Source organism: Azolla caroliniana, unplaced genomic scaffold (genome assembly GCF_043228905.1).
Source record: "Azolla caroliniana isolate FFs.n. ecotype wild unplaced genomic scaffold, voAzoCaro1.0.p SCAF_16, whole genome shotgun sequence".
Taxonomy (NCBI): Eukaryota; Viridiplantae; Streptophyta; class Polypodiopsida; order Salviniales; family Salviniaceae; genus Azolla; species Azolla caroliniana.
In genome coordinates this window covers 3,199,050-3,216,699 of record NW_028230451.1, presented here as the reverse complement: position 1 = coordinate 3,216,699, position 17,650 = coordinate 3,199,050, and the positions used below count along the sequence as shown (strand labels likewise).

The window sequence follows — 17,650 nt, the reverse complement described above, 5'->3', positions numbered from 1 at the left end:
ATGGAATCTCCTTCTCCTTCAATGGTATCTGGAGCCAAAGCATCATTCTTCGTGAAGGCCTACAAAGTTACTTGTGCAATGGTAGTTACGGAACGAGACCACATCAAAGCTACTAGGGCTCTAGGGACAGATGCTTGCAATATTGTGGCAAAATCTTCACCACTCGGAGGGTGTGAACATATGCAATTCCCCTAACAATGAGAGAATGTAACGTTTAGGCTCTTCAAAAAAGCAATTCAAGCAGGGGGATGAGAACCCTTCCCTGGCAAAAATTTGGAGGGAGATCAAGGAGATCAAAGCCCAATATGAGGAGATTAGAGCCGAACATAGGGAGATAAATTGGAGGAACTAGAAAACTAGGAAATGAGGAGGGACCTCAAAGGTAGGGAGTTCGTTGCCATATTGCAGGAGCTTAAGAATCGGAATACGATGATGGATCTTTATGATTCCAACTCCACAAATCTTTTATTTGTGCAACATCTTTGATTAAATATATCGAAGAGAAAATTTTGTTGGTTGCTCAAGCAGTGATCAAGAAGAACCCAGTCCTCACAAAGCGTCAGAAGGAGGAATGTCTTGGGGATTTCTGGAAAAGGAAGAATAAACACTTCGGAATGCTTCTGAATAGATTGAGGAAGCTTCGGGGATTGGAAAAGGCGGTCATAAATAACATTTTAAAAGAGATTGAGGATCAATTTCTGAAGGACAACCACGATCCGCATAACCGTCTTGAACTTGACCTCGTGGAGACTTTTAAGGATTTTAAACGCCTCTGGAAGGAACTAAACCTTGATTCTGTACATATGTTTGATTGTCAGTTGTATGACGGACACAAGAGTGTTGCTAAGAAGCATGACCGAGGCTTGCTCCAAGCAAAGTTTTCTAACCGACATAGAGAAGAAGATGTCGGGTGTTGGAAATGCATTGCCAAACAACCACTGTAAACCTTTAGATTTCTCGTTGTTCCATACTTACAAGAACTGTAGTCTTTTTTGTTATGAATCCTCAAAAGAATCACACGTGGATTTTGGGTTTGTTGAATCATTGTCCTAAGTATATGTAAATTCTCTTTACGGAGAGAGAGAGAGAGAGAGAGAGAGAGAGAGAGAGAGAGATTTTAAACTCAGTGCTTGATAATGGTAGACCGGGTTTATTGATGGGAGATTTTAATGTTTGTTGTGAGACAGATTAATCAACATCTATCCACTCTATTATGGATGGACCAGAGGCTCAAGAATGGGGAGATTTTGAGACTGAAGTCATGTTAAGGGATGTATGGAAATGGATAAAGGGAGATGAACCTGGTTATACCTTTCAATCGGCTCAATATAAGGATACTTGGAGTAGGTTGGATCGAATGTATGTTATGCATACCGAAGGTTTTTTAATAGAGATTTTGGATATTTCAGTGTCTTATGAGTCAATTATATCAGATCATTTCCCATTAATTTTTGAGTTCAATCACCACTCAATTAGAGGTTTTCATGAATTTTTAGGAAAACTATCGTTGATTTTTAATTCATCATTTTTAGATAATGAGGTATTCCATGCCTATATGTATCAATTGATTGATGCATTTGCCTATCGTGTTCAATTTGATGGGTATAAAGCGTGGGAAGTATTTGTTGCAAATTTTTAGAGGTTAACTAGATATTATGGAATTCACCATGCTTTTAAAAGGAGAAAGAAATTAAGTCTCCTAGTTAATTTGCTTGATAAATGCAACTCATTGTTAACTTATTGGCCAACGGATGTAGAGTTGATGGGATATCAAGAGGTATTAATTTCTGCGATGCATGACCTAACGGCAAAAAATTATCAACATGCTAGACTACATAGTCTAAGACAAGGAGTGGATGATGCTAATTGTCAATCACATAAGTTTTTTCATGACCTTCATGAATCACATGCACGGCATAATGTGGTAAGGTTAGAGGAAAATGGTATATCATGTGTTTCGATCCTCAAGAAATTGTGAAGAAATGCATAGAATATTATACACAATTGTTGGATGTACAAATGTGTATCGATGATAATGTTAAAAAAGATAGAGATGTATTTATTAATGGAGTGAAAAATCATGTATCGCATGATGTGGCACAATCATTAGATGCTAATATTTCAGAGGATGAGGTGGAACATGTCATGTCACATCTTGCTAATGATAAGAGTCCTGGGTGGGATGGATTAACACATGAACTCTTTAAGAAATATGTGATTAAGTTAAAGGGGCCTTTTACGGTTTTATTTCAGAAGGTGTGGGCATCAGGGGAAATGCCTCATTCTTGGAAGATTGGTTTGATCAAGCTTTTGCCGAAGGTGCCTTCTCCATCTTCCTTTGCTCAATGGAGGCTTATTTCATTGATGGGGGGAATGTACAAGATTTTTGCAAAAGTGATGGCCAATAGGTTGCATAAGGTTTTACCTTCTATTATTCATAATGCTCAATATGAGGTTTTAGCGAAAAGAGACATTTTACATAATATTTTAAATGTTCAAATGGCAATTTACTATGCAAAGGAGGCTAAACAAGAATTAGTGTTGCTACAATTGGATATCGAGAAAACCTATGATAATGTGGATTGGTCATTTATAAATCAATTGATGTCTCATATGGGTTTTGGTGATTGTATGTCTAAGTTGATATACACATTAGGGGAGGGTTCGGTTTCACATGTGATGTTTAATGGAGGAGTAACAGGATCGATTTCTATTCGGAGGTTAGTTAGACAATGATGCTCGATAAGTCCTTTACTATAATTCACTATTGTGACACATCCTATTCTTGTTAAGTTACACAATATGGCTATGGAGGAAGAATTGCTTGGACTAAGGTTGCCATTAGGGAAGCCATGTATTGTTCAAACTCTTGCAGATGACCATATTATGTTTTTGGCACCTAATTGGGAAAATATTAGTAAGACAAGAGATGTGTGGGAATTGTTTTCAAATGCTTCAGGGTTGAGAATTAATATACATAAATCAGTCCTCATTTCATGTACAGAACAAGATGTGTTAGGGTTGGGGTGGTAAGGAAGGATAGTACATCATGGTATGATTTGTCGTCACCTTGGATATCCAATTGGGGTGGAAGTTTCTCATGTGAAACTTATTGAGTGGGTATCCAAAAGGTTGGAGGATAAGTTTATGTATTGGAGGTCTCAGTTTTGGCCTTTTCATGTACAACTTAAGGTGGTCCAATCGATTATGGTCTCTATGGTATCTTATTATCTTCCTTTGATCCCATGGTCAAAGAAAGCTCTTGAAATGTTGTCATGCTCGATGCGAAGGTTGTTATGGAAAAGAAAAGGGAAAAGTGCCTTGTCATGGTTGGCATGGGATCATGTTTGTACTCCGAAGCGTCTTGGTGGGGCATCAATATTGAATCTATATGAGCATATGGTGGCTCATCAATTTACTTTCATTCGATTCATGTTTGAAGGTGTACAACCTTGGACAGAAATGGTGGCATACTTTATAGAGACGAACATAATAAAGCTTGGAAACATGAAGGTTGAAGCAAATTGGTGGAATGAAATTAATTCTAACAGGGATGTCAAATGTACAGGGTCTATGATAGTTAATCATTTGTTGACATCTTGGCGAAGTATGTTGGAGTTTGTGGAATGGCATCCCCCACAAGACAAGGGATGTGCCAATTCATTACAAATGGAGGTTTTGGCAACATCATGGTTGTTGAGGTGGGAAGGTAAACAAATTCTTAACCTTCAATTTAATCGGATGGCTAGATTGGGTTTGGTAACAGTTAAGGATGCTATGTTGGTGTCACGGATCATAAACTCAAGAGACAACGAAGAAGATAACCAAATGGACAAGAAAGAATATAGTACTAAAGGAAAGACTCCATAACTGGTGTTGTTCACCTTGAATTCCTTCAAGGTGAACTCCTCTATTTATACTACATGGCATGCATACTTGTTGCACGCATGTGAATCTACAATAGAGCATGTAGGTATGCATGCATGTGCCAAGTGTAAATACTACAAGGGAGCAACTATGCACATGATGCTAGCAAAATAATAAGGAACAATTACATACATAACTAGTACTAGATATCTTGGTTAACTCATAATAGTAGATTATAACATGGTCGTGTCAAGAGTTCGAATCTTGACATTATCCCCCCTCTTACGCCGCCGCCTTCCCAAATCGGCCGCTGGTTTGTGGGGATATCGGTGATGAAAATCTTGGACGACCTCTGGGGCATTTTGTAAATTTTCCGATGGTTCCCATGTGGCCTCGGACATGGGGTAACCCCTCCATAGGACGAGGTATTGCAAGTGTCGACGGTGCCAACGCGAGTCAAGAATTTGGTCGACCTCGTATTCCTCCCCTGTCGTCAATTGCACAGGTGGTGGTGGTGGTGGGGCTTGACGTCCTGGGAGTTGTGAAGCATAATGGGGTTCGAGGAGGGAGACATGAAAAACATCGTGAATCCGGAAGTGGGATGGAAGGGCGAGCTGGAAGGCGACGGGATTGATGCACTCGATGATACGGAATGGTCCCAACTTCTTGTAATCAAGTTTCGCACATGGACGAGTAGTAGAGATGTGTCGACGTAACAACCAGACCATGTCTCCAACGACAAAGTGTGGAGTGGAAGATCGATGGCGATCAGCCTGCTTCTTGTATCGTTCATTAGCAAGACTAAGCTCCAAGGATAAATCATGATGTACTTCTTCCAAAATGCGGCCACGATCCTCCGCCGAAGGGTTCACGGAAGTGGTAGGAAGGGAAATGTTGAAGCGAGGATGTAAACCGTAGTTGGCAAAGAAGGGAGTGACGCCAGTCGATGCATGGAGTGAATTATTGTAGGCGAATTCCGCGAGCGAAAGTAAGTTGACCCAATCATCTTGTTGGTAACTAACCGAGCACCGAAGATACTGCTCAAGGATTTGGTTGACACGCTCCGTTTGCCCGTCAGTTTGGGGGTGATAAGCGGAGGACAACTTGACAGAGATGCCTAAATTTTGTAGCAGGCGCTGCCAGAAGTGAGAGACAAACTGGGGTCCGCGATCCGAGATGACATCATCGGGGAGTCCATGCAAGCGTACTACATTGTTGAGTAGGAGATGCACCATTCCTTCTCCGGAAATGGTTTTGGAGCATGGAGTGAAGTGAGCCATCTTCGTAAACCGATCGACAACGACCAACACCGAGTCATAGCTATTGACCAAGGGTAGATCAGTTATCAGGTCCATAGAGATAGAGGCCCAAGGACGACGAGGACATGGAAGCGGCTGTAGTAAGCCGTATGGCCGATGATGAATGGCTTTGGAGCGAGCACAAACCTCACAACTCTTTATGTATTCTTTGACCAGCTTCCATGGTTGTGGCCACCAATACCCCCGAGAGATTAGCTCGAGGGTTTTTGCGACCCCGAAATGACCTGCAAGTGGGTCATCGTGGCATTCCCGCAACACCTGGGTGCGACATGGGCCCTTTGGGACGTATAAGAGATGATCTCCGAACAACAAACCCTCTTGTATGGTGAAGGTGTCAAGATCCTTCCTTTTGGTCGCCTTGGAGGGGTTTTGCAAACTATCTCGAATCTCGTTGGCGAACGCATCGGTCTTGGATGCATCAGTGATTTGTTGGAGTAAAGAATCATCCTGCAACATACAAGTGGCAAACAGATGCAATTGGTCGGGTTTCAACAAACGTCTAGATTGTTGAGCATAAGCAGCATCCCCAGGGCGGAGTGCGAGGATGCTTGGGGTTGTATGACCGGGGCGTGGCGTGGAAGTGAATGAGGTGGGAACCAAGTCCGGCGCTCTTCTTGGCGAAATTCGAAAAGACGATTGTCACAATGGACTGCTTGTGAAATCGCTTGGGATAACGAGGTGGGCTCCGGAAAGTTTAAGAGAAGATTCTTGACATTGCTTCGAAGACCGCGCCGAAAGTGATCAGCTAAAGCTTGATCATCCCAATTGACGTCGCATGCTAGTTGTCGAAATTCGGAAGCATAGACCGAAGCTGCACGTGAACCTTGTTCGAGTGCATAAATCTTGTTAAGAGCTATACGTCGTCGGTCCGTCTCTCCAAATGTGGCCTCTAACTCGGCGAGGAAGGCGGGAAAGTCCTCCAATAAAGGTGATGAGGTTTCTACCAATGGTGCAAACCAAGCTTGGGCCGGACCGGAGAGAAGGGTGCCCACAAGGCCGACTTGTCGAAGACCATCTCCATAACGTTGAGGTTGTAGCCGAATGATAAGTCGAACTTGGTTGATGAACCCTCGGAAACGCGACCTCGTTCCATCAAATTTTTCTGGGAGGCTAACCTTAGGCTCAAGAAACTGTGACGAAGCTAGGCTAGATGTTGGTAGAAGATCGGGCTCTAGGCTAGGTTGTTGTGGGAGACTAGGGTTCGGGGGTTGTGAGGATAGGGAGGTACCGACTTGAAGTTCTTGTAAAGAATTTCGAAGAGCTTCATTTTCAAGGCTCTGTAGTTGTCGTAAGGCTACCATTATTTGGCCTAACTCACTAGTTGAGTCGGACATAGCTATGGCTTATGAGAGGGAGAGCTATGAGGATGGGAAGGTGAACAAACTGTCACGGATCATAAACTCAAGAGACAACGAAGAAGATAACCAAATGGACAAGAAAGAATATAGTACTAAAGGAAAGACTCCATAACTGGTGTTGTTCACCTTGAATTCCTTCAAGGTGAACTCCTCTATTTATACTACATGGCATGCATACTTGTTGCACGCATGTGAATCTACAATAGAGCATGTAGGTATGCATGCATGTGCCAAGTGTAAATACTACAAGGGAGCAACTATGCACATGATGCTAGCAAAATAATAAGGAACAATTACATACATAACTAGTACTAGATATCTTGGTTAACTCATAATAGTAGATTATAACATGGTCGTGTCAATAGTTCGAATCTTGACAGTTGGTTTCACAAAGAAGAGTAATGGCTTTTCAAACAATTAGATCAACATTTCGTATTCCAAAAGGTTATAACTTTATTTGGGATAAGTTGCAACAAATACTATCTTCGCATGAGCCAATTCCTGATTTAGATGGGCGATCTCAAGAGCTTGATTGGAGGTTTGTTGGAAATAAGAGATTGACTATGATCTCAATGAATGTTGCTTATCATAAGTTGATTGACAAACATAAGTGGTTAGAAGAAAGGGTTATAAAGATATGGGTTTTCATAAGCCCATTACTTGGTGGTTTCATGTGATCAAGGCAGGTTGGTGTTCTCGATTGATGCTACGAGCCAAGGTATTTATTTGGAGAGTTATGGTTGGAGATTTACCATTAGGGGATGCATTAAAAAAAGAAACATTACTAAAGGATTGTGTTTCTTTTGTTCGGTGGAATTGGAACATAGTAGGCATCGATTTATTTCATGCCCGATGGCAATGATGGTTTGGAGGTGTATCAGTTTAGTGTGGATGTCTCTAATAGGAGTAAGTCTATCTTCCTTTAGTTGGGTTTTTGCACATATGGAGAACAATGAACCAATGCCTTATTTTCAAATTATTTTTGAGTTCTTGAGGTATTGGGGGCTATGGTTCAATTGGAATATGCGGTGTCACGACATTTCGCGAGTACGTGTAGGATCTTAGGCGGGACCGCGGGGGTCTTGGACTAGGGAGACGAATGGTGGAGTCCTTCAGCTTTGTGGGCTTCGGTTCGGAATCGGCTTCCGGCTCCAATGAATGTAGGGTTTCCCAAAAAGATGGTTCACCGCGAATATGGACCCGACTCAAATATGTTACAAGGAAGATAGATATACGCTAACATGAATATATATTACAAGAGCTTTACAACAAGACGGTTACATGCCCCGAATCCGGTGGCTATTACATATCCATAAGCCAATACATCAAGATGGGAATGGGGGACCGGTGAAGGCGAGTCAAGTGGGCCGCTGGGACTGCGACGTCCATCGTTGGTCACGCCCCGAAGACGATGGAGTGTTCTCGTGCCACTTCGCCCTCCCTTCTTGAACCGGCCGCGATGCGAAACACTCTCCATCGAGGAGAGGAAACCGAACCTCCAAGTGCCGCCACCGAAATGCCGAAGAGCCGATGTTGCAGAAACCCTGAACCAAAACACTAACTCGACCAAGAAGAAGGTAAACCCAAAACCCCAAGCTTATGAAACCTAGATCACATATAGAAACCCGAAACCCTAAATCCTCCATGATCTCTCACAAGATGAAGAACGAGACGAAGTACTAAACCTCCACTCAAGAAGAAGGAATCAAACCAGAAAAAAACCCAAAATGAAACCCTATAATGAAATAGGGTGAGGGAGACCAAAGTAGAAACCCTAAGAAAATAAGAATAAGAGAAAACTACCTAGCCCTAAATCTAATGGTATACCCTCCTAACTCAAAATGGGCAACCCCTCTACAAGGGACCCTCCCTTCCTTTTATAGAACAAAGAGAGGGATGCGTTACAATGTGGGATAAATCTCGATTTACATGGGATTCTTTGTCCCAACTTAACTCCTACTCGTCGCCATAAAGGCGCCCCTATCACCTACACCATTTGTACAAGGGTGAGTGCACATGCTCCACCCCGCTGATTCTTCCGATATTCCCCGGTTTCTCACCATGGCCCGGAATCTTCACGACAACGGAATGCCTTCTTTTTTTATTCGCAAGTCGGGGTGAGAAAATATGTTCTAAAGTTAAAAGGACTTCTTTTGTGGCAATTGACAGTGCTAGAGAAGTCACGAAATCTCAACCAGGAAGAGAGAGAACTTTGCAAGGTCACATATCATCGTACTCGCCATTTGAATTGGTGTGTAGGGTGGCATTCAATTTGGTGTTGTAGTATTCTTTAGATCCCTAGATAGAAGGTTCTATACTTTGTAGTAAGTTAGTCATGGTGGTGTTTTTTTCTTTCGTAATGAAAGCCATTATTTACGAGAGAGAGAGAGAGAGAGAGAGAGAACAATATGCAGAGGGGGAAAGATTAGGCGATAACCATAGATTTTTGCCACAAGTAGCAATGGGCCCGGTTCGGTTTCTTGGCCTTGAAACCAAACCAAACCATTTATTTATAAAAAAAACCAAACCAAACCGTTTATGGAAAATTTAGAACCAAACCAAACCGGTTTATCATAAATTAAAACCAAACCAAACCATGTTTTAGAGATATTGATTATCATACATATTATGAATTTGTGTGAGAAAATCACCATAATTTTGGTCATAATACTTGCCATAAAATTGGTCATCATACATATTATAAATTTGGTCATCATACTTATCATAAATTTGATAATCATACATTAAAAGGAGACTCTACTTATAATGAATATAAAATTTAATAAGTTAGAGTCTAGAGGTTTAAAATTAAAAGTTGAAAGTTAGAGCCTAGAGATGAAATTTTAAGAATATTTTTAAACCTATAAACCTATAAACCTTTAAACTTATAAATCTTTAAACCTTTAAACCGAACCACATAAACCGAAAACGCTAAACCATGAAATTCAAAACCGAACCAAACCGGATCATAACATTTGAAACCAAACAGAACGTTTTATTTGTCTTTCAACCAATAAACCATTAAGCCATGGTTTAACGGTTCGGTTCGGTTTGAGCCGAAACCATGCCCATTGCTAGCCACAAGAGAGGTTAGGGAAGAAAGAGAGATTAAAGGAGAAAGAAAACTTGTAGTTCTATTTAACATCCATGGGAGGCCAAAGAAACTCTACCTGAATGACCGATTGAATGCAAATTTTGTATATATTCCGCTTGGGTTATGCCATGCGTGCATAAGGAGAAAAAGGAATGAAAAGAAAAGAACTGATAGCTCCGAGGATATAAAAATATCTCATATAACAAAAATAAAATGTGTTTATAATCTAGCCTTCTAAAACATAAACAACTTTAATATATACATAATCATGAGGAAGCAATACCAATCAATCAGTGCATAGATTCAGTGCTTGGAAGAAAGAAAAAATATGTTGAGGTCTACTAGGAGCCACAATGACAAATAAAACCAAAGAATTGGTTACGATCAATGCGAAGGTAAGTAACAACTAATTCACAGACACATTCGGAGAAGTTGGTGATGGTTTTATTATCTCTCAAGATTTATAGCAAAGTACGCTTTGCAACATTCCAGTGGATTTTATGAGGATTCAAATCGAAAAGGCTTAGTCATGCCTACTGTGAAGCAGATGTCTGTACAGAAATAGGTAAGCTATTCAATGTAACTGGTGATATTATCATAACTCCCTTGCTGTTTGTAGTCATGCACAATAATCAACATATGCAATGATTGAGTAAAGGATGAAGTGGACATAGATCTACATAGAGCATCTTTAACAATACTGCAGGAATTTGGAAATGCAAGGAGAGGCTTCCTCAAGAAACGATTTTTGGTGGTGGTTGTCCAAATAGTAAGCTACAAAAGAACTCTTTGGGGAGGGCATATTTGGGGGAAGCTATCAATGATGGAGTCATTCAACTCTTTCTGCAACATATCATAGTATGAATGAGTAAACTGAGAATCCTATTAAGGAAAAAGACGTGCTACCATGGCTTAGCATAATCGTGATTTTAAAACAGCGTTCCTTCACTTGCTTCTTATGCCAAAACTTCTATTTGATTAAGTGAATACTTTGATTCATAGTTTTTCTAATTCCATTGCTTCAATAAGAAGTTCCTACTTTTCAAATCCCCTTTATTAGGTTTTGAAAAACTGTATGGCAGAAATTCTTAGAGGCTGAAAAAGAGTTGTCAGATTCGGATAAGTTTTTCAAATCAGCACCAAGTCTCAAAGATGGAAGTCTTATACAAGAGAAAGTTCAATCATTTGTTGATTATATCTGTTAAGTCTCATGAACTTCTTGCACAAACTTATGCTATCATGATAACTTATACTATCATGTGTAGTCTTTATGTAAAACATTTATCATATCTACAGTTGAAACAAAATCTCATCTAGTTGTGGCACAAAAGTTCCTTTGGAGCGCCGATGTGTCCATTTTATTGATAATTTCAGCTCAGGAAACCAAGGAGTTGCATCCACGGAGTAACCTTCCACGATACTTACTATAATTTGTGACTACTAGGCCATATTATTACGTGAAGAAATTGAAACATTTAGGAGAACTTTTCTGCCACAGTGCTAAAAGAACTGGAAAAGGATAGGAGCAAAGGGGGAAATAGTTCTGGATCATTGGTTTTCATGGCTAGACATCTTTGAAAAAGATATTTGCTGAACTTTTCTTTCTTGCTTTCCAGTTACAACTTCCTTATTTTTATTTTAGGATTACAGGAGGTATTAAATGACTTCTTTGGCCAAAAACTACCCTTCTTTTAATTGTTTTTCTGTTTTTTGATTACCACTCTGATGCCATGTGTTCAATGATGCTGAAACCCATTTCTGATTTTGTGTATGTTTCTGTATTTTTCTACTTTGCAGAAACTTTATTATAATCTAGGAAGTGCCGATAAGGATGTCTCGTCTTTTATTTTGCTTGCTACAAATCTTGTAAATTCTACATCTATGGATATATTACCTATATCTTTACAGAAGGTATTCTTAAAAAATGAAGAAATGATAGTAAGGTGAAAGAGTTTCACTCCGATTCGAAATCAGAAATTGAACTTAGACGCAAACAGGAAATAAGAAAGAACACACAATTTACGTGGAAAACCCTGATTTAGGGAAAAACCACAGAACAGAAATTTCACTATGAGAAATGACAGAATACAATCACAGAACAATGAAACCTGATTTGGTATGAGCATGTACTGAAACCACGATTTCAGTCAAGCTCTTCAAACTCTAGCACGCAGGTGACTATTCCTTCCGAAGCTTCCCTGTCTTTTTCTCTTTTGCTTCACACTTCTTTTCTTCTTACTTAGCTTCTGAGTACGTATACTCTTACACAGCCACTACTGTGCAGAAAACCAGTCGTTCTCAGATTTACACCACACACGCAACTCGTTTTTCTCTCATATATATATATATATATATATCTCACACCCTCACATACGCTATGTAGGTTTTCCCCTTTTCTCACTATTTCACTCTTAGTGAGTTATCCCGCATACAGGCGCACTACTAGGCCTGTTAGCATATATATACTAAGTCATTTTCTTCTTTGAATGTAGAAGACATATGTATATGTATATGTGTGTCTATTCGACTGAATATGAATTTGACTCTCTCACCGAATTCGATCAGCTAACCCATGATTCGGTTCTTTGCAACCGACTATTCTTTTACTTTCCGAATTTCGACCAAATTCGGTTTTTCGGTTTTTCGGCCGATTTCGGTAATTCGACTCCTTTCGACTTTTCGGCCGATTTCGACCAGTCGACACTCAAGTCGACTTTTCGGCCGAGTCCCTCCTTTGCAACCGACTATTCTTTTACTTTCCGAATTTCGACCAAATTCGGTTTTTCGGTTTTTCGGCCGATTTCGGTAATTCGACTCCTTTCGACTTTTCGGCCGATTTCGACCAGTCGACACTCAAGTCGACTTTTCGGCCGACTCCCCCGCAAGGAGGGACGCCTTTACACAACATAAGGAAGGGACTTTTGCAAATGAACCAAATTCAGGAAAAATCAGGATATGTGTGTCTGTAGAAAAGACAAAGAATTTGAGAAATGCTGGTTATTGTGACATTTGTAAACCTTGAGGAGACTGAAAATTTTAGATACGGCAGGAAATGACTGTTCTATTTCTCGGTTTGAAGCAACATTTGCTTTTATTGGGACTATGATGCAGCTGTATTTCAACAACTAGGGTTCCCGCAACTGAGATTTAAATCTTTGATATTCTTAAGTGATTTGTTGCTTGGTTATTATAGAGCAGATGATTTACTAGCCTAATTATTTATAACATTGTGTCTTAAAAATATGTGCATTTGCAGACATGTAGTTTAAAATCAGTTAGAGTTTAATATTCATTTCTGTTTTTGCAGATACTTCTTGAAGGCAGGTTATGCAGTCATCTTTTTATATAGAAGGTATGATCATCTTCACAATATGATTGAGCCAATTATGATAAATTTCAGTTTTCATGATGCGAGTGGTTGTTTCATTGAACTATTATGCAGGGGAACAATTTAGCCTTTTTCCAGACATCTTCCAGAAAATGCTTTCTTCACGTGTTTTGAACCATCAGATAGTTCAGGAATTCAAGGTAAACCCATTCAAAAGGTCATATTTGCATATTTTCAAATCCATATTTGGAATACATCCAATCAAGGTATTCAAAGATCTGGAAGCCTGAGAGAGACCCATGATTCTGTGATGTTTTTTAGTGCTGTAAAAAGATACTACAGATTTCTTACCCTATGTAAGTAGATCATTGGGAAACAAAACACACATCTATGATTTCGTCTTAGATTTTACCCAAATATTTTCTTCACTTTCTTTCTTTTCTTTTGTTCACTTTGGCAGCCCTATCTAAAGATTCAAATTAGAGATGTTCTCAATAATTGGCCTGCAAGGGGTTGGTGGATACAGGAAATGAGAGTGTCAAGTAATGGTTCTTGTACTAAGGACCATTTAAGACATGTATCACAAAATAACATTGGCCTATGCCAAAGGAGTTGAACCAGTAAATATGAAAGAAGATATTGATGATTGCAAGAAGACAAGATTTGAGAAAATAAGAGAAAGCATGCACAATTGGTAGACAAGCAAGTAAATGTGAGAGATTGACATTCTAAGAAAGGAAAGACAAGCCGCTCAAGGCAAGGTTTCCTCTTCTCATGGTAAAATTTTAAAATGGGCCCTAGGGTGAACAGATGTCCGTTGTTACCATCATAAATAAACAGGATCATCGCAAACATCAAGCATTCATCATAGAATGAGAAAAACATGAACAAGGCGGCTAAAATAGATCACTGATTTCTTGTGAAATGTGCAATCTATTTTCCATGTGGCAAGGACCCATTGGAATTAAGAGAGTATGCGAGATATTAGTGACATTGAGTTTGAGTGGAGGGTCTTGTGTGAGGTTTTGTAAACCGCTGAATTTCTGAGAGCCTACCAAGAAGTAGAAATGGAATTCTGAAAACGTACACAAAAACTTTATGAACGCTGAGTCATATTGATGGATATTGCTGATCTTCATGCTGGAACACATGTTGTAGAAATATGAGACAATTCCACCTTCACGTTGAGTGGTTAATGTGAGGATCACCTACCGGTCATTGTTCATGGAGCTGTTGCCATGCTTATATAGCACTAAAAGCAATTTGAGATTGAAGGTTGCCAAATCATTGGGCTAAAAACAGTGATTACAATTTAGGCATTCAAGAGAACAGGGAACAATTTGAATCTTGTTGCATTCTATCCAATCTTCCAAAGGTTTAGTATTCATAGCTAGTCTTCGCATGTCTTGCTTATGAAGGCATTATCTTGTGTCATCTTAAATCTGTCTAAATCAGTGATGATACATTTCTCATATTTTAGGCTTGATGTTGTCTAGGTCTACTTGACTCTAAGCATGATTTGTATTACATAAAATCAGGAAAACAAATACAATAGTTCGATGTTATTTCTATATTGTTGCAGTCCAGAGGAAATACCAGTCAATTGTGGAGGATGCAGTTAGATCCCATCACGAGGTTAGGTTTTGGAGGTTTTAACTGTTTCCTATATCAAACTATTGAGTAACATAACATGTTCTTGATTACAGGCCATGATTGGAGAAAAGCTCTTGAAAGTACCTTTTTCGACAATCTTTGAATATCTACAGGTTGACTACCTTTTTGAGTTACGGTAACTTGTACTGATTCATTCTTGTTACTGTTTCTTTCCATCCAATTGAAGTGTATGTGATACGAAGCAGAGTTTGCACATCATTGCAACAATTATGAACTACCTTAAGAGGGATGCAATGTTCTACCTTTCTGCTGCAGTATCAGACTTTTATGTTCCATAGGATGCCATGGTGAGAAGAGTGCATTTTTAACATTTGAGAATACTGGTTGTGGCATTTGGTAATAAATTTCTATTAAATCATTTCTTCTTCTTGTATATAACAGGATGAACATAAAATACAATCTGTGGTAAGCCCTTTAGCAATGCAACGTTCAAGTGTTCCCAAAATGATTGCAGCACTGAGGAAAGACTGGGCTCCTTCAGCATTTTGTGTCTTTCAAGGTGAATCATAACTAACAAAAAAAGATAGGGTTACCTTTCCAATTAATGAGAACAAAGTTCCATAAAGAATCATAACTAACAAGATAAGATAGAGTTCACCTGTGAGATTAATGACTCAATCCCCTTGGCATAGTATTTACATGTTCCTGTGACAATACCAACATTATCAAGGATGGAGTTCTACTGTCAAGTTAACGTGATCCCTTTGGCATGATTGTTTTTTTTTATTACCTTACCATACAGTACCAACATTGTGAAGGTAGAGCTGTACTATCAAGTTGACATCCCTTTGGCATGATATTGCCATAGCATTTGTGCATGTGATAATGTTGACATTACTCTTACTGTTAGGATTTATAATCCAAGATCATGTTACATATTGTCTTTTGTGTTTTGCTTTTGTAGCTCGAAACCGACCTAACAATCTTGATTCAGAAAGCGAAGGATGCACAAAAGAAGTATGGAGTTCATGCCGTAGTGGCTAATGAACTTTTGACATGGAGAAAAAGGGTCATCATAGTGACAATGGAAGAAGAGAAAAAAATAGTGGAGAAAGATGCATTACATGAATATTTGGAAATGCCTCTTGTTGATCTTCTACGAGGAAAACATAGTGATTATATCGATGGGGTTCAACCCAATGTGAGTAACGTTTCGGTTCATTTGTATTGATGATGGGAAGTCTAGAATGATGGAGAAGAAAGTTTCCAGATGCGAAGGTATTTATTTGTGGACCCATGATGTATAGCTTCATTTGTAGTGCCGATCAAAGTAGAGAATCATGGAGACAAAAATGTCCAGATGTGAAGATATTTGCTGACTCAAATGATATCTTCACGAGTTCTCTCTTTGTTTAAATAATGAGCATCTTTGCTTGATGTAAATGACCTTGCCAAATGATGTTAAGCACATCCCTAATCTTGAATGAAAATACACAAACATCTTTATTCATATTTTCAAGAATGGGTCTCTACTTGATGTATAATCCCAAATTTCATATAGTTTTTTGCAGAAGTGTGTACCACATGATAATGTTGTGCTTTGCATGCTTTGTCAGCTTTTGTTGACAATGTAAATGGAGAATATCAGAACTAGGGCCTAATGTTTCAAGATTGACAACCTTTGCCATCACCATGCTAACAAGGTGAATGGTTTTTGGGTGGCATGTCTATGATAAACAAATCTGTGTAATACACTTCCTATCACAATGCTTGACCTTCAATCAAAATTCAGTTTGTTTTCCCCTAATTTTTGAACTTGGACTAGTCTCTCTACACACACACACACACACACACACACATGTGCCTATTAGTTACAATGTACACCCTCAATTGTAATGTGCATTAGTAAAATTCTTAAACATTGAGAGTTACTAATGTGTTGAAGGAACTATGTAAAAATATTCCATTTTGGTTCCACAGCTCACGATTCACCTCCAAGGACAATTATAAAATCTACGCCCCCCCCCCCCCCCCCCCAAACACACCATACACACCCATTCTTAACCTTCCTACAATTTAATTTTATAAAGATCTAAATTTTTATCATCAAGATTGTATCATATACCCCCCCTTCAATTTTAACTGACTCTTATTTTATCTTAAGAATGCTATGATCTTGTGCTACTAGAATATACCATCTTTGTTTTTAGCCTTTGTAGAGTTTTTGTTATTGATCCCTAGAATGATATATTAACTTGTGAGTTTATGCTCTGTTACATTTTCATGAACTTAATTCCATCTTCCCTCGAATGATATGTTAACTTGTGAGTTTATGCACTGTTACTCACTTTCTTTTGCTTCTTCATTCTTCTTTTTCATGTAGATTCTAGAAATTTTGTCTCGTTCTCACCTTTCTCTTCTCCCTAACCCCCAATAGTTTATAATCTATCAATTTCATCTAAGGTTTGAGCATGTGGGTTGTGGTTTAATTATCACAAGCCTTGCTACATTCGTTGCTTAATAAGGTTCAAAAATTGAAACATAAGCAATGATGTAATGCCTAACATGGTGACAACTAAAGGACTGCTGTCCTATAAAACAAATGAACCTCTATTTAAAAAATGTATCTTGATTGGATGCCGCTATAATGACTTTGTAACTTATACCACAACAACATGACATTGACTCTTCTCCCAATGATCTAAAATGTTGTTATATTCTCCAATGCATAGCTCTATGCTTTGATTTCATGTATTTGGGGGCTTTATATTATGCTGACACGCATGCATGAAAAAAATTAATTTGAACCAAAATGGTACTTAACTTTTGCCAAAATTACTCATAAGCATCTCACAATTTGATGGTATATGCATTTTGAGACTTCAAATTTTTGAACGGATGCAAATTACATTAAACTCAGGGTGTTTTTAACCACCATCACCAATGTAGCCAATAGACAAAACATAAATCTATCATACTAAACTACGGTTGAGTGACATAACCGGACCAGATGGAAGCATACAAGCCCTAGGAGTTCGTGGCCATGTGAGAACTAGACAACGTTACCGTG

At 39.0% G+C, this 17,650-nt stretch overlaps 1 pseudogene across 1 annotated transcript; it reads left to right on the top strand.

Annotated features, from left to right (window-relative positions):
- Positions 1-15,682, top strand: LOC147853607 (phosphopantothenate--cysteine ligase 2-like; annotated as a pseudogene). The gene is made up of 10 exons (XR_015531193.1): positions 1-170; positions 629-940; positions 10,956-11,042; positions 12,946-12,990; positions 13,081-13,166; positions 14,549-14,601; positions 14,673-14,732; positions 14,826-14,927; positions 15,022-15,139; positions 15,545-15,682. The product of XR_015531193.1 is annotated as a phosphopantothenate--cysteine ligase 2-like (transcript).
- Positions 15,683-17,650: the final 1,968 nt, after the last annotated feature.